General features: G+C 42.4%; 1 protein-coding gene across 3 annotated transcripts in view; it reads left to right on the top strand.

Moving 5' to 3' along the window:
• LOC109433366 (glucose dehydrogenase [FAD, quinone]) overlaps positions 1-18,703 on the top strand; it is a 164,846-nt gene that overhangs the window by 36,379 nt on the left and 109,764 nt on the right. For all 3 annotated transcript variants that reach the window (XM_062855860.1, XM_062855859.1, XM_062855861.1), the window contains exon 3: positions 4,687-4,709. The gene's annotated coding sequence lies outside the window, so the exon portion shown is untranslated. The remainder of the gene's footprint in view (positions 1-4,686; positions 4,710-18,703) is intronic.

Here is an 18,703-nt window from a genome sequence, read left to right as displayed (position 1 = left end):
CGGGGTTCTGGAGTCTTTTAAAGGCGTTCCAAAGGGTTTCAGTATAATTCAAATTGATTATGATGATTTCAATGGCGTTTTAATAATGGGGATTTCAGGGCGTTTAGAGGTATTTCTGGTCAGGGTCGTATCATGAGGGTTTCAAATCCAAAGGATTTTAGGGGTACATATTTCAAATGGTTTTCTTGGACTTTGAGGACATTGGTGTTAAGAAATTTCAGGTGCGTTTCAATGCATTTCATGGGTTTTAAAGAGGTTTCAAGGTTTTTGTGATATTGTCTCTGAGAACCCTCTGAAACTTCTCAAAATGCCTCCAACATCCCCCTAAAATTTCCACGGAAGTCATGTAACGTACCTTACATCCTCCGAAAACGCATCCAAAACCAGCCAAAATTGATCTGAAACATCCTGAAATGCCTCCGAAATCTCCCGTAAACCTCCTCGGATCGCATATTACTCACCTAAGACCCTCCAAACCCTCGAAAACGCCTACGTAATGCCTCTGAAAACAGCCGGAGATGCTGCGATGCCTAAAATGCCCCCGAAATCCCCGTAAAATTTCTTTGGACCCCATGTAACGCATCTGAGACCCGCCGAAACCCCCAAAAATGCACCTGTAACGTATCCAAAACCCAACGAAAATCTTTTGCTCACTGTCTGAAACCTCCTGAATGCCCCAGAAACGCCACTGAGATCCCCTGCGGCGTCCCTGAAACCTCCTGAAATGCTCCTTATACCTCCAAGTAGGTACTCTTCTGAAACCCCTTTGGATCCCCTAAAACGCCCCTGAGATCCACTGCAATGCCTTCGAATACTTCCTCAATTTTCAGAACTACTGGAACTTCAGAGTCCTTTGTGTAGTAATCATGGCACCATATGTTATATTAAACAACATTTATGCATCGTTTGAAGCATGAATTTTAAGTGTCACGGTAGTATGCAACACTAGCTATGATGGTAAAATCATTACGACGATTGTGGTAATAAAATACTGTACGTCTGAAACCGCCAAGGAGCCTCTGAAATGTCCCTGAATTTCCTGAAGCGCCCCTGATACCTACACATACCCCCTGAAACGCCCCTGATACCTACACATACCCCCTGAAACGCCCCTGAGACCTCCTGCAACGCCTCTGAGGTCCCTTGAAGCGCGCCTGAGACGCCGTTGAGACCTCCTGGCAACCCATACAATGTCCCTGGAACCCCCTGAGACCCGCTGAAACTCTCCTGCAACTCTTCTGGAACCTTCTGAAAACCCTTGAAACACTCTTGAAATCTCCTGGTACCCCACTTAAACCCCAAAGCCCTGAAACGCCCCTGCAACCTTCTTTTGCTCTCTCCTATTAACGAGCCCTGGCACCCGTTGCCATAGTCGGTCATTATTACATTTTCTTATACACAATATTGATATTAAAATTGCATAAAAATGACCTGCGTAAAAAGAGGTTTTAGTGTACTCGGACGACTTGAAGGTGATTAGAAGCAATGCCCAGCTCGTGGATCTTGGTTCCGATGTTCGCAGTTTTAGACGTATTCGTACAGGCGAAATCATACTCGATCACAATCACGATAAAACCTGCAAGGGCGCCGTCTACAAGTGTTTGCTGAAGAGATCCTTGATGAGGGTGCCGTGGTTCCGTTAAAGTAGTGAAGCTCTCCACTGGGCATACATGAGCCACCGGAGCTTTGCTTCAAGTATCTTTAACCGGGACACAAGTCGCGGTGCTATAAAGGCTCTGACAGGAGCAAGCTTTATTATAGAAGATGTGAAGGTGAAGGCAATAAGGCTGCTCAAACACTCCCAAGTGCTTTATTGGCTCGCCGGAAATCAGATATCAGTTAACACTCGACAGGAGACCCAATGTGCCTGGGCTTCAAGAGAGTCACAGCCTAGGCCACAGCTGACATATCGCAGAGCTAATAACGTAGCTAAATCTGAACCACTGCGTCACAGTCCAGTGTATATCGGGCAATCGATGAGTAGGGGCGGATATCACCATCAAATCGGGCCAATACCGGGCATCCACTGGTAACGGCAACTGGAACGCAGATGCGCCCAAAAAGGTGGCAATAGGGACAATTCCGTAACAAATTGTGAAAACGACGTATAATCAATGGTGTAGCATTGATTATACGTCGTTTTCAAAGTTTGTTACTGAATTAGTAAATACGTCTTCCAGGAATTCGTGTATAAATCGGGGTCCCATCTGTCGCTACTATGCACCTCTGCGGTGATCGATCCTGCAACTCTGGACTGTCAGACGTCAGAACTAACAGGCCGAAGGCCGGTGGTAATAGCGGGTGACTTCAATGCCTGTGTCGTGTAATTGGAAAGCTGTGTTACGATCTAGCGGGGTCAGATCCTGCTAGAGGCACTGACCAATATGCTAGATATCGATCTGGCAAATGTTGGTAATCATAGTGTCTTTATCCTAAACGGAGCGGTGTCAATCACCGACGTTACTTTTTGTGGTCCTGGCCTAATAAGTAGCTCGAACTGGAGAGTGATTGATACCTACCTGCACTCGTAGTGCCCCCCACCTGGCTACTCGCTACAGTATCGACCTGAGAGTCTCAGGTATCGACTACAAGAACAGCAGGCAGCGTTGGAGGAAGGGGCGATTAGACCAAGCCTTATCAGATGGAAAATGTCATACTTCAACGACGAGGTATTTAGGACGACACTCCTTGGTGAGCGTTACTTAATTGGTCTTGGTAGTGACCATTTGGTATCTGTGCTCTCGGGTGCATGCGATACCTAGGACTAGGCCTAGACAAGTCCACCGTAGGAATAGGAGACCACCAGCGTATGGTGGACCTGTGTCACATCTGCCTACGGGCAAGGAGGCTGAGTCTCCAGAGATGTTGGAGGGGATCATATCGAGGATTCCTTGCGCGTCATGATTCTGGTCCTTGGCCTCCTTTTGTAGGACAAATGGAGACTGAGTCTGGCTATCAGAAAAGGATCACCGATGAGTAAGTTGCAGAAATGGCAAAGTCCTATAGCGTGGGTAAAGCCCCAGGTCTAGACGGAGTTCTGAACCTAACCTTGAATGTAGCCATTGCAGAGATGCCTGGGATGTTCAGATTTGCTATGCAAAAATGCCTGGAGGAGGAAGTCTTTCCAGAAGTTTAGTAGCGTCATAATCTGGTACTATTCTCAGAGGTCATCTTGCAAGTATATAGTTTGCTCGACAAGCCGAAAATGGTGCTGGAGCGGATCATTCTCAATATACTATTGGGGTACAATGGCATGTAAATTATCCCTCGAGCAACCAATTCGAATTCCGGAAGAGGTAATCGAACGTGTGTCTTCGGTTGCAAAAAACCTCCGAGATAGCTCTTCAGCTTAAAATAGGAGAATCCTTTACTATGCAGTGACCCTCGACGTAAGAAATGCGTAATCTCCAAGTTTCAGATGTTGCAATTATAGATAGAATGATTTTAGATGCATGAACCTTGATAATGATATAGCTAAACGACGAATCTATATTTGTCTAAAATGAAGATGGACTGGTGAATATTGGACAAGTACATTTCACCCAAACGATTCATTTCACACCAATTCCCCCGAAAACCTCCCGAGTGCGCTGCGCCCATTCCGGAGAAACGAAACCGTCACGAAATCGGGGTTAACGGCTGTTCGAACCGCAACCACACCACACGATTCATCGAGTGAGAGGCGAGAGCTGTGAGGATGCGTGCTGATCAACATCTCCCTAATTGCGGTGTAGTGTTAAATCCGTAAACGATCCCACCCGGGCGGCGTCGTGTATGGGATAACAATTCGATAAAACTTGGGAAAGGTTCAACAATTTGTTTGACCCACCACATCATGCAACTGCCTGATGCCCTCTGTCGATTGCAGTGAAAACTGATATCGCCACGGTGCGGTGGAACCGAACGAAGCAATAATTAGCAAAACGCCTTGAACTTGAAACCGATCCCGCCGCGTGTTGTCCAACGACCCGGTCAATAAAGCCGGCTCCCAGTGGCCGTTTTGCTGCGATGTGACGCCACGGCGCGGCGGGACGACAACCAAGCGAGAGAAACCGGTTTGAGCGATGTCTGCGTGGGGTTCGATGGCAGTCAGTGAATGCGATAGTGCAGTCGGTGATGATGATGCAGCTCATGTTGCAGATATGTGAGTTGCATATGAACAGGTACCGGTTGGTAATTTTATTTTCTTGGTTTATGAGCACTATGGGCGGGTAGTTCGCGAATGTCAGGCGATGCACGTTGTGATTGTTAGCATTGTTATCATGATGTTCTTTTTCCAAGAATATTGGATATGTTTGTATGTTAGACAGTAAACAGTGTCGAAACAACATTGTTAAGTGCAGTAGCAATCGGAGGAAGAGGTTATATCTCGTTCAGGGTGTAAAGCTCCGAAAATCAACAAAAATGTAAAAAAAATCACTAGAATAACAATCTGCCAAACATGTGCATGCTTCAAAGATGAAACTTTATACCAATAAGGGCGTCAACCTTGTCCCTATTTATCGTTAAAACACCAGAAAAAATAGAAAAAATGTTAGTTTCACAGTTATTGCTAAAAAGCTGTGAATCCCCTGAATTTACACAAGTTTCAAAAGAAAGTGATAATGTTTGATAGATATCATTCACTTTTTTGTAATTAAATTAGTTTAGATCATTTCTCATCAATTTTTTTCTCTCTTATTACAGATAACGAACAACAACATATAGAAGGTAAGAAATTGCAGTCAATCCCGCTGAATTATAAACGTACAGACCACAAACATCATCGTTTCCTCTATACCGGAACAATACCTACCTTGATACAGTGGGGACCCGATTTTGTCAGCCCCCGATTTTGTCTACCCCCGATTTTGTCTACCCCCGATTTTGTCAGCTTTTTGACCCGATTTTGTCAGCCTTTTTGGAAGTAGAAAAATAAATGTGTTTTTCAATCAGAATTTCAATTTTTCTATTAATATGAATGCAGTTGATGTCTTTAGGCGTCATAGAAAAATTACGCGATGAACAAAACTCGTGCAACTTTTGAAAACGGCCAAACTTATTTTGCAAACAAACACATTTATGACATTTTAGCACACAACCCTAACCAATGTTTTAAACCAATATTGTTTTAAATTGCTAAAAGATCCCAGCTCTCTCTCTCTTGGCGTAACGTTCCAACTGGGACACGGCCTGCTCCTCAGCTTAGTATTTTATGAGAACTTTTACAATTTTTAACTGAGATCCCCCACAGCCAATTTTTATTTTGCATATGCTTATCATGTGGTAGTCATAAAGATATTTTATGCACAAGGTAGTTAAGGAACTGTCGATTATGAAACGGATTCTACGATAACCGGGAATCAAACTCGTCACCCTCGACATGGTTTTGCTGATTGCACGTGGGCGTGATGTGGCTATATGAGCTTAACTCTTTGGAGCCGGAGTGTATTGCTAGTATGGCCGCAACCTCACTGATTTCGAACACGATTTTTATGATCGGTTTCATCGCCGGGGTCATATACATGATGTCCCCCGGCTCCGAAGAGTTAAAGACTATTCTTCTTAATTTCTTCTGGAACGGAACAAACAATAAACGCTACCTGTTGTTGTGTTTACAAGTCAATCAATTAACTTCTTCTTTTTAGCATCTCTGGGATTACTCCAGGTTTACTTGTTAAGATTGCTCCACATACTTCACAGTTAAAAATTGTTACATCGAGTTCGCTGTAACAAATTGACCTCCATCGCATTCAACACAATTCTCCATCGGATTTTAAAATTACAGGTGGTCTGCAGTATGGAGCTTGCTTACAACTTTGCGTGCAAGAAATTATTTTATGTAAAATCGAATGAAATTAAATGGAAAATTAAACGTTCAAATATCTACGTCACGTGTAATTTTCAGAATTTCTTTCTGTGTTATTATGAGATTTGTGTTGTAGAATTCCTGCTTGAATTGCTTCAAAAATTGCTGCCGGAATAATTCCAGCGATTTATCCATTAAAAACCCTTGAAGAATTCGAGGTGGGATTCCCCCAGAAATTCTTGCTACAATTCCTTCAAAAATTTTTGCTTGATTTCTTGTAAGTGTTTTGCTGGTGTTTCTCTAAGAATTCCGCCGGAAGTTTGTAAAGGAATTCTTTCGGGGATTTTAGAACGATTCATTCAGACGTGTCTCGTTAAGATTTTTCCAGGCATTCCTCCTGTGATTTCTCCAAAAGCTTTTCTTAAGATTCGTTCAAGAACTCCTGCTAGGATTCCTCCAAACTTTTTGCTGATATTCCTGCAGGACAATTTCCAATTTCCACATGAACTCCTACAACGATGTATTCAGGGGTTTCTTCAAGGATTTCTCCAATAATTCCTCCTACAATTGCTACGTGGATATTTCCACGGATTTTCCTAATGATTCATTCAAGACGTCTCACTGGGATTTGTCCATACATATCTGCTTTGATAGGCCAAGAAATTCTGCTGGGTTTCTTCTTCAATCCTTAACCTCGAAACAGCCGCGAGTACTTCGGCTTCCCAAACTAACATAGTTTTAAGGCAGTAATAAATTGTAAAATTTAAAATCATTGTAAAAACAAAAGATTTCGGCTCAGTTATGCCCATGTGGCGCCCGAGCCTTCCAAATAAACGAATAAGTAAAAAAAAAAAGAAATTCTGCTGGAGTTCCTCCAAAATTTTTTCTGGAAATTCCTCTTAGAACTCTTTCAGATGTTTCCCTAAGAGCTGTTCATGCATTCTTCCTATGATATCTCCAGGGAATCCTTCAGGAAATCCTGCTCCTCCAGAATCCTCCAGAAATTCGTGCTGGTATTCATGTAGGACTTTATCCAGTAATTTCTACAGGAACTCCTCTAGTGATGTATTCAGAGAATTCTGTAGATATTTCTACAATAATTCCTATATGAATTACTCCGTGCATTAGTCCATGAATAAATCTACGGAAGGCACGAATTTCCCAAATGGAAAAAGACATTGCTGTTTACGAAATGTGATGGTCAAATAATAAAAAAGGTATCATTGATCGTCAAAAAACCCCTACGCATATAGGATTTATTTAAGAGATTTCACTATGATTATTCTGTTAGATTTCTCTATTGGGCATCATCTATGGATTTTCCGGTGGTCCCTCTTGAGATTTTTCCAGCGTTACCTCGTTTTAGCAGTAATTTCTCCTTAAACTGCTCCAGATATTTCCACAGTACTTTTTTCAGGAATTCCTCCATGGATTTCTCAAGGAGATTTCTTCAAAGACTGCAGTAGGGATTCTTTCAATGATTTTTTCAGAAAATGCTCCTAGAATGCCTCTAGGGATTTCCACGGAGATTACAGTAAGGATTCATTCGGAAGGAATCAAACTCAACCTTCCAGAACGCGCGCCATCAGGCAACCGAAACTGCGCTCGCGCTGTACACGAAAAGCGAGGTTTTTTGGTAGTGTTGTGCTTTTTACAACAGCACGCGCTGAAGGGTTAAGGGATTTATCCGGAGCTCTTGTAAAGGTTTTCCAGAAATTCTCCCAAAATTTATTCAAAAATTACTCCAGAGATTGTTTAGAGATTAGGCCCTGGTAATTAAAGTGGAAAGGCAGCGGAAACGTAGCCAATTCGGGCAATATGAGTGTCTATACTAGTCAATCAGATGTTGGTTCATTTTCATTCGTTGACAGCTAAAGTTAGATGTTATGATTTAAGCGGCGCTAACCAGTGACAACTGTTTTCAGTAGACCACAATTGCTATAAGATAGGAGAAGACTGTGTTCCATAAGGGCTGTTATGACAAGAAGAAAAATAAATAAAAGATTTAATAGTTCTGCTGTAAAAAAGCACTGAATGTTAACTTTACCAAATACCATTTTTTTCTGAGTCCTTAACACCCATTTGATTTTTTTACCACAAAAGGCTCGTTCAAATATTACGTAACGCAAAATTTAGCAAATTTAGACTCTATCCAGTATCTCTCCCCGGGCGTAACTATTTATCAAAGAGATATTTTGAAATTTTGTTTGAAGCGTAACACAGCGCTAGACCCGCCCCCTCTTTGGCGTTACGTAATATTTGAACGAATCCAAAGCAGACTCTTAACACCTATCTCCGTCTCTGACGTGCTCACAACAATTTTTCATGAATAAAAAAATGATTTTAAAAAATGTCCCGATTTTGTCAGGTACCCGATTTTGTCAGCCCAAAATGTTACCAGGGGCTGACAAAATCGGGTCCTTACTGTACCTTGTTGGCTACAAAGTAACTTTACTCCAATGCCGAGCGTATAGTAGAGCACCAACTGGAGTTCCTCCAGTTTCCCCGAACGTGTAGGGATCGTAGATCTTCTTCAACCGCGTGCAGCCAGCGAGTTCGCGGCCGCCCACGAAGTCGCCTACCTCTACCGGGTTCTCTGCTGAATATTGTTTTCGCTATTCTTTCTTCCGACATTCGCACTACGTGTCCAGCCCACTGAAGTCTGCCGTATTTTATACGTTTCACAATATTCGCATCTTCGTACACTTGGTACAACTCGTGATTCATGCGTCTGCGCCACATTCCATTTTCTTGTTTCCCACCGAGAATTGTCCGCAGCACTTTGCGCTCAAAAACTCCAAAAGCTTTTCGGTCTACCTCCTTTAACGTCCACGCTTCGTGACCGTAGAGGGCAACCGGAAGAATCAGCGTCTTATACAGAGCGAATTTTGTTTGCGTTTGCAAGTTACGGGCCCTAAGCTGGCTACGCAATCCGTAAAAGGCCCTATTCGCAGCTGCAATACGCCTTTTCACTTCACGGGAAACGTCATTGTCACATGTCACAAGTGTTCCAAGATAAACAAATTCTTCAACAACTTCAAACACTTCCCCATCAATCACTACCTCAGCACTAACACCACTAGACCTGCTTCTGTCTCTACCCGCTATCATGTACTTCGTCTTGGTAGAGTTAATCGTCAAGCCTATCCTCGCTGTCTCTCTCTTCAGAGGAGCATAAGCTTCCTCCACTGCCCTACGATCGATGCCGATGAGATCAATATCGTCCGCAAAACCGAGGAGCATGTGCGACCGTGTGATGATAGAGCCATTCCTCTGCACGCCTGACCTCCTAATCGCTCCTTCGAGTGCAATGTTGAACAATAAATTTGAAAGAGCATCCCCCTGCTTCAATCCATCCAAGGTCACAAACGACGTAGACACTTCGTCCGCGATCCGAATACTTGATTTTGATCCATCCAGCGTTGCGCGTATTAGCCTAATTAGTTTCGCCGGAAAACCATGTTCTGACATTATCTGCCAAAGCTCATTTCTTTTCACTGAATCGTACGCTGCTTTAAAATCAATGAACAGATGGTGAGTCTGCAAGTTATATTCCCGAAATTTATCTAGGATCATCCGCAGGGTAAACATTTGATCCGTCGTTGATCGGCCCTCACGAAAACCAGCCTGGTATTCGCCGACGAAGGACTCCTCAAGAGGTCGCAGTCTGTTGAACAGGATACGCGACAGTATCTTATCTCTAGTCTGAGCCCTTTCTTTTTGATTGGGCATATGAGGCCATCCAGCCAACTGGTGGGCAATTCTTCATCCTCCCAAATCTTTAATATAATCTGATGGATTGATTGATGTAGCTGCTCGCTTCCGTGCTTAAGAAGTTCGACCGGGATCTCGTCCTTCCCAGCAGCCTTGCTGTTTTTCAGCTCCTTAAGGGCCTTTTTAACCTCATCCAGTGTTGGTGGTTCCACTGCTTGACTGTCATCCATTATGTTAATCCTGTTCCTGGGTGCTCCTTCGCTGCTACCATTCAACAAATCTTCGAAGTGCTCCTTCCACCTGGCTGCCACCATTGTTTTGTCTGTCAGCAAATTTCCTTCCCGGTCATTGCACATGGCGGGCACTGGCGGAACAATAACCCCCTCAATAACACAGCGTAACAAAAATTAACCTTTTGTCTGTCTCAAGAGCAAACTTATGTGTCTCCGAAGGATTTTGGCCCGCTGAATCCGAATCCATGCTCAGATTTGCTCTAACACGTCACAATTTTGAGCTATACCTCAAATTATAGGGCAAAATATGCGATTTTGGGCTTTTTTGACTGCAAGTCATTAAGCAACGAAATATTTTTTTAAGCAATCAAAAGGTTAATTGGCCAATTAACATCTAAATCAACGTTTCATGCAAAATATTTCATTTTACCAAATCGAATTTAATAGTTTTAAGCGATTTATGTAAGGTACGATATTTCCCATACAAGTCACCCTCCAAAAGTTGCATGCAAGTTTTCATAGTGACATAAAATGCTTAAATCTATCAAATTTGATTAGGTAAAACGAAATATTTTGCATGAGTCGTTAATTTAGATGTTAATTGACCAATTCACCTTTTGATTGCTTAAAAAAAATATTTCCAAGCTTAATGGCTTGCAGTCAAAAAAGCCCAAAATCGCAAATTTTACCCTATAAATTGAGGTATAGCTCAAAATTGTGACGTGTTAGAGCAAATCTGAGCCCGGATTCGGATTCAGCGGCCCAAAATCCTTCGGAGACACATAAGTTTGCTCTTGAGACAAAAAAATGTTGCGCTGTGTAATCAAACGCTAGTGCGAAAGCAATTGTCATAAAAGATCCATTACCCGACCAGTAGTGCAGCGCAATAATACACCTTCGGTAGCAATAATGTGGTTAACCACTACCGGTTGACAGTCCATTCTTTCATAGAGCTAATGTCCCATCCAAGATCCCATCGGGCGGTGCGCCCCTGAAGGGCGAAGGCATTGCCTCCGGCATAATGATGATGCCGATGACAAATAATGACCACTGCTGCTACACGCTACACGCTATACTAATGCTACTTGCCTTATGAACCCCTTTCTGCTAGCGCAGACAGGTGTGCGACTATACGACTATGATGGTGAATAATATGATGATGGCGACTGGTGTCAGACAAGACGTTATCGGATCTCGACAAGCTAGTACGGTGACAATCGGCACCATCGCACTGAGTGTGATGATTACTAGGATGTTTCCTGAAACGAGTCATCAGTGTGGTATGAAATACTACTTTTTTTGCAGATTCCTTCCATTGGTCTTTACGGTATAACACCACAAGTTTTTTCAAGGAGGTTTCCAGGAAATTCACCATCCGGGATTCCTCCAGAAGTAATTTCCTGAGTTGCATAACTTCGAGATTCCCGCAAGATCTCCTTCCAAAATTCCTGCAGGGATCCCTGCAGGACTACTCTAGGAACTTCATGCGAGATTCGTCCAGGAGTTTCTTTTGAGATTTCTTCAGGAATTTCTCTAGAAATTCTGAGAATCACTTGTGGAATCCTTCCAGTAATCCTCCAAAAACTTCTTCCGGTATTCCTCCAATAACTTCTTCCAGGATTCCTCCAGGAACTTCTTCTTGCAATAACTATTTCCGGAATTCCTCCTGGAATTCTTTCTGGGATTCGTGTAGCACTGCTTCCGGGATTCCTTTTATAACGATTTTTTTCGGTATTCCTCCACATTTTTTTCCGGGATTCTTTCAGGGACTTCTTTCAGGACTCTTCCAGGTTTTCCCCCCAAGATAGGGTCTGGGACCATTTGAGCACTTATTTTGGGCACTTGCTTCTATAATTCAGTCAATTTTGAACCGATTGACTTGATTTTTGAAACACGATCTATCTGGCCATGTACAAAAATTCAAGTCAATCTGTTTGAAATTCACTGGGTTATAGCAGCAAGTGCCCAAAATAGGTACTGCTGGTCAAATGGTCCCAGACCTTATTTCCGTGAAATTATTTCAGGGTTCTTCCAGGATCTGCTTTCTAGATTCGTTCATATTCATGAACTCGTTTTTGGATTCTACCTGGGACTCCTACCAAAATTCGTCTTGGAACTTCTTCCGAGAATTCTTTAAAAACTTATGGTATTTTTTCAAGAATTTCTTCCAGGATTCCTCCAGTATTTTTTTACTGGAATCTATCACAAATTACATCCGGAATTGTTTCAAGAACTCCTTGTAGGATTCCTCCAGGAATTCCCACTACGGGTCTTCTGGATTCTTAAAAGAATCTCTTCCGGGATACCTCCAGGAACTTTTATTGCGATTCTTTCGGGAACTCCTTCCGGAATTCCTCCAAGAACTTTTTCAGGGATCCCCCCAGGAACTTCTTCTGGCATACCTCTGGAAACTCCTTCCGGGATACTGTTCGAAGCTGCTTTTGGATTTTTTTAAGCAACTCCTTCCAGGATTCCACTACACACTTAGAATAAATTACAGTCTTCGGTGAAAAAAAATCACCGAAACTGGTCTGTAAACAAGCAAACTACAGTATCACGGCGAAATCGATGAAATTACAGGAGAAAATCGGTGAATTCTAAGAAATCACCGAAGAACAGATGAAATCAGACAAATTTACAGGAGATCTGTGAATATTTTACCGAACAGACCGGTGATGGCAGTATTTTACCGTACTACTGTAAAATGCGTTTGACAGCCACGCCGGCAGCTTTGAGCATCAGTTCTATAAGAATTTGCGCACCATCTTCAAGCAAGACTCTCTTGTACAGTGGTAGCAAATGTGGTTCCTGATCAGAAGGCCGTGTATTCAATCCAATGATCGACATTTTTATGAAATAGAGGTTTTTTGTGCTCTCATAAAATCGCCGTGAATTTGTGAAAAACTACCGTACGGTCGGTACCCAAATAACGCACTTGTCACAGAAGAGTCATGGCGGCGCAGGTTTTAGTTGCGCAGAAGTCACTGTGACATACTTCTAGCAAGTAAGTATTTATTTGTTAGAAGTAAGTCACAGTGACTTCTGTGCAACAAAAACCTGCGCTGCCGCGACTCTTTTGTGACAAGTGTGTTACTTGGGTAATATTTACGGATCATTTGTAAAATTTGCCGTACGTTCAGTGATATTCGTAAACAAACATACCGAACGTTCTGCGATTTTTACGGTAAATTTGTAAAAAGTACCGGACGTTCCGGTAATTTTGACAGATGCATTTTCCTGAGATTCACAGTACGTTCGGTGATTTGAAAAACTACCGAACTTTTTACCGTACGTTCAGCTGTTGAGATTACGGTAAAATTTTACCGTAATCCGTCATTTTTTCTAAGTGTGTAGGAACTCTTTTCTGGATCTCTTTTTGCATTCCTTCTGGAATTCCTCTGGAAATCTATTATGGATTTTTTTTTCCAGATGTTCCTTTGGAGTTACTCAAGGAGTTACTTACGAAATTGCTACCGGAGCTCCTTGAGGAGTGCCTACACACTTAGAAATTCTGAAAATTCCACGAAACGGAATCACCAAAACACGTAAACGTTTTCAAGACTGAATCACAAATTGGACTCAATTTCACGCGCATCATGTAAGTGCTGGTTGGTTGCGGTAGATGTCAACAAATTCGTTTCACCAGAAACGTAGAATCAGTATCACGTTCATCAGCCACCTTCTAACTCGGTGAAATAGCCGAGAGGGAAGCGACGTGGCTCACGATCAGCAGATCCGGTGTTCGAATCCCATGCATGACAATATTTTTCTTTTCTATGTTTTATCTGTCAAATCGGTTCTAGCGATTGCTAGACGATAAGAAAAAATAAGTTTTATTTTGGGGTGTCTTGAAAGACGTAAATTTACATGTTATAACCTCTAAATTTGTGTTTTTGAAGATGCTCGTATATATCAGGTTCAGGACACTTAAAATTACATGATATTTTCTAGGTGTGTACAACAATTTGTTAAGGAATTCCTCCATCATCTTTGTAACCAATCTCCGCTGGAGTTTTTTCTTGGTTTCCTCCAAAACTTCCTTTCGGAAATTGCTTCTGGGAATTCTAGAAAAAAAAATCTTAGAGGAATCTAAAAACCACGGAAGGAACTACTGGATGGATACCACCTACAAATCATATATTAGCTGTAACAGCAATTAATTGACTAGTCCACTGCGTCCATCTACGGTACAGATTTAGATCTGTTTAGCCACCGTGGCTCAACCCATCGGTTCTCGATCGTTGGGATAAGCGATAACGCGCGAACTGTCAAAAAAAAAAAATGGTTTCTCGTCTTCGTCTTAAAGATTTTGCTGTTCTGCTTGTCGTGTGGTCATGGTTTTGCTTAATTGTACAAAGTTTTTCGTTTACACTTTTATTTATTTGTCACAGGGTTTTGTCTAGTGGCAAAAGACTACTAGACACTAGACAAAACCCTGTGACAAATAAGTAAAAGTGTAAACGAAAAAAATTGTACAATTAAGCAAAACCATGACCACACGACAAGCAGAACAGCAAAATCTTTAAGACGAAGACGAGAAACCATTTTTCCTTTGAAAAAGGCCACACCCAATGGCCGACACGTCGGGTAAAATAAACATATAACGTCTAATTAAGTGTATGACTGAGATAGCCGAAATTTGACAGGATATTTTTATTATTGAATGATATTTTGTCCATACGCTGGATGTCGTGAATCATTAAGTTCTACATCGACAAAATTTTCCTCACCTAACTTCTGAGAAGGGTGCCTTTTTTCGAAAATTATTGCAAATCGGTTCGTTGAATTATATGCTGTTTACAAATATGTTTCAGGGTGTTTTGAGGACTTATCGAAGCCCTTCGGCTCTTGTTAGTACATCTTAAGCTGGGGCAACCGGTGCACACACCCTTCAAGAAGCAGCGATAACATCGGTTCGTAGTCGCTTCGTTGACCCAAACAAACAATTCACAACGATCACTCGCTACTCAGGAAGTCCTCGGCGATGGATCGATCCTACTCCGACGAAGACTTTTCCGGCGACGGAAGCTCTCCCGAACCTATCTCTCCAGGTCTGGTCGGTTTTGTGATTCTAGTTAGAGATTGGCTTCCGATTCACTGGCGCCTAGACGACCAAAAACGCAGCAATTCGTCACGATCTACACGGTCTTGTCCCTGACGGTGGATCAAGCCTATTCCGGTCGCGGTTCAACGTCCTCTGGTCTTCATGTCGTCTTTTTTTTGCAGCGAAGGCATAATCTGCGTAACTCCTCTGGTCTGACTCACTGCATTACAGGTTTCGACCTTCTGGTACATTTCCACTACGATGTTGACGGTGCTCAAATTTTCAGCACTGTCCGCTAGCACTGCGTGCTGTACTGCACCGTGGACAGACAAAAAACACGGGCGGGTTGGGCATGGCCAAATCTATGGAGGTACTTCTTGAAACATCCATAAACTGACAGAAACTGTGTCAGGTGAAAGTTGACTTCTCCATGACGGGTTTGGTGGACTAGTGGCTACCGCTTCTTATTCGTTTGCAGAATGTTCTGGGTTCAATCTCTGGCCCGTCGTTTTTCTCCTACTTTGTTTTTTCTATATATTTTCTCCCTCCTCTCTTCATATAAACTTATGTATATATATACATGTCCATATCCATCGCTAGAACAGAAACGCGTTGAAAAGGCCGGTTCCCTTCCTTTCAACTTTCACTGTATTAATCTATCAGATAACGTCAACAAGTTATGCCATCAAACGAACTGTGCCGCATTACCTTCACAATAATAAACATACTAATTTTTCACATTACGCCTGGCATCCACGCACCATGTGGGAACCCTTTGCCAACAATATCCCGTCAACACTCCGAAATTCCCATGAATTTGTGCAGACTCAGAGGTATATTCGCTCTGCTGTGGATATAAATGATTGCAAACATGACTTCCTTCCCATTCCCCACATTTGCCGTGCAACCTGACGTGGCGGGCGTCATTGTCGCCTACAAACAGAAGATCACCAACATTCAAACACTGAAGATGCCTGCTAATCCCCGGCAGATGTCATGGTTCCTAGTGTGAGTGTAGGTGGACTGGCGATACTGACGATAGCAGCATCCACGGGCGATCAATCAAGCTCAAGCTCAGGTGAAAGTTGACTTTTCCATGTTTTCTATGTATCTCTTAGTGTATCTCCAATGATACGTTTGGAATAAGTCGGTGGGTCAACCTGCGATTCGCGGTACTGTCCCAATCCAGCTACCACTTTCCAGCTGCTTACCAACTCTCACGCGTCTTTTTATTATTTTTTTATATATAAAGTGGAAATCTACTTTTTTGCAACTCGCCACTATAATATTGTACTTTATACTTGCCATTTCGGTGAGGTAACGGTCTACTTTTCCGCACGATACCAAACAATTGCATTATAGTTCATAATGCAACTCATTTCGGTTGCATTATGAATCATAATGCAATTGTTTGATTGACAACCGTAGTCTGACCTCAGTTTCCACGGCAAGAGCTTGAAAAACTGTGACGGGTATAACACGGCATGCTTGATCAAAATTGTTGTGTCTTGCACGATAAAGCACTTGGCCGGTCCCATTCAACCACCGTGAAGCACGATGATATTGATTGAAACTATCCTTTTCTAATGAAAATTTTTCTTTCATTGCAAAAAATGTTGTGTGCAACTCGTTGCAATACTCGATTTTTATAGCACTCGTCGTATTTATCCAACTCGGCAAGCCTCGTTGGATAAATGTACAACTCGTGCTGTAAAAATCATCATTTCGCACCTCGTTACATAAATAACTATTACAGATACCCAAGAGGTGGTTCCTTGGGTTGTGTGGGGTCGACACTAAAACCTCTTTCTCTATCTTCCTTACCTTCGCGGTACGCCTGTTAGGAATGACTTCGAGAAGGGGGGTGACTCCGTACATGAGTAAGCGCTCCACGTGCTACCGCCTTAAGCTGTTCACTCTTCCCCGGAGGCTCGGGTCCTGGCTAGTACTTAGACTACCCGTTGGACTCAAGCTCCTGGAAGGCAAAGGTGAACCATCTCAACTAGCTGTTGTTCGACTCACAATTTTCTCTGTAGTTCAAGTACGATTCGAGAAACCGTGGAAGTAACGGAATCCCACTTGTCCTCCCCCGTACACGCACAGATAAAAATAATGAGATTTACACGTCATGTAAACTTCATTTTAGTCATGTAAACTTAATGTTATGATGGTTTACATGATATATCATGTAAATTTGTGTTATACCGTCTACCCCCGTTGGTTTGAAAGACACCTCATGAAAACCAACGGGGTTCATTTCTTAATTTGAACTTCTAGTAACCCTGTGGGCATCGAAAAACACACTGATGGTAACCCGTTTTGCTGTTTTGTTTTGATTCTGCGTTCCGTTTCACGCCGTTCCATGAGCAGAATAACGTTTGAACCATTTTTAGTTTGAACGATGTGCAGATTAGAGGGGGTAAAATTAAAAAGTGTTCAGATTAGATGAGGTCAAACCAACGGGGGTAGACGGTATGTCATGTAAACACCCAGAGTCATGCTGAATTACATGACATGATATTTTATGACTTTTACGTGATATGTCATGTAAACTTGTGGGATATACTACGCTCCAATCATGTGCATTAGGGTCAAGTGGGGTAAGATGCCATTTTTCAAACTTTCATCGTTTTCAATGAAAATTAGCCTCATTTGTTAGACTTTCAAAGTGGTAACAGCAACTAGACAATATTTGCTCGATACTTCAGCAAAACTATTAACTAAACTATTACATTTTCTTTGATTTTTAGCGAATTTAAAAACTGATTCGTAAAACGGAAGTGGTGCAAAACCACCATCTGCCATTCAAAAATTACGTCCATCAGTTTTCGGGCATTTTCGACTCCTTTTCCCCCTCTGTCCCGCTTTTTTCGTTAACTCAATAAATGGAGTGTTACCCCACTCCCCGCAAAACGATGATCGTAATATTTGAATGACCCCTAACATGAAAAGCGTAGAGATCAACAACCATGCGTCTCCATGTGTGCCTCAATCTCGTTGGAAACACTTGGCAGGTAATAAAATCACCAAAAAACCTTAATTGCAAGCACGAAAAACCGGAAGTTGCCAATTTTCATTTGGAAATCAAAAGATTTTTCGTGGGTTTAGTGGCCTAGCTTCTAGAATAATGTTCGATGCAAACATATTTTGACACCATTCACCTATAGAAATGATCAAGTCCCATTCAGGAATGATTTTATGAGTTGGGCCATTTTACCCCATCTTGGCATTTTTTCGGACACAGTCCTTCTATTATAGTCCTCAGTTTTTATGGGTACCTTTCGGATGGTGCGACCGAGCCTTCAATCCTTGCCATAGCCACTCTATAGGCATCCCCCATGGATATGCATCCGCGTTAATACAGAGTTTTTGCATACAAGCTGCCTTGCTGCATGATTAGAACTACGTTTAACCTGGATAGTGCTTTCAGCCGGCTCCAACCTATGGGGTTTGGGAGACGGCATCCCCACTCAACCGTCCAGGCATTCAAATCACCGACAACGATGACTGACCTTCAAGTTTCTTTATGATTTGATCGAGCACCTGATTGAAACGGTCTAGCATCCAGCAGCCATATATGTATGTAGGAACCGTTGACCTTGACTATCACAAAACCCTCTAGTGCGTGATACACTACTTCATGTACGGGATATCATCCAATTATCCAAATTGCCGCGGTACCAGCTTCATTCGCTATCCACTTACCTTTTCCGGATGGGATAGGGTGTGGTGTGGATCTGAGATGGTTTCTACTTCTCATTTCGTTCCCTTCGTGGATTGCCACAGCTAGTTGCTGCGCAGTATCACAGTAGTTGGGATTAATTTGTATTTCCTATTTTGACATAGCCTGTTTGAACGCAAAGCACTTTGAGCCCACCTGTAAAGTAGTAGCTACGCCCCACATTTCCAAAGATGATGCACTTT

This window comes from Aedes albopictus, chromosome 3, assembly GCF_035046485.1.
Source record: "Aedes albopictus strain Foshan chromosome 3, AalbF5, whole genome shotgun sequence".
NCBI lineage: Eukaryota > Metazoa > Arthropoda > Insecta > Diptera > Culicidae > Aedes > Aedes albopictus.
Note: the sequence above shows the minus strand (reverse complement) of the source record. Positions and strands in the feature narration are given on the sequence as shown.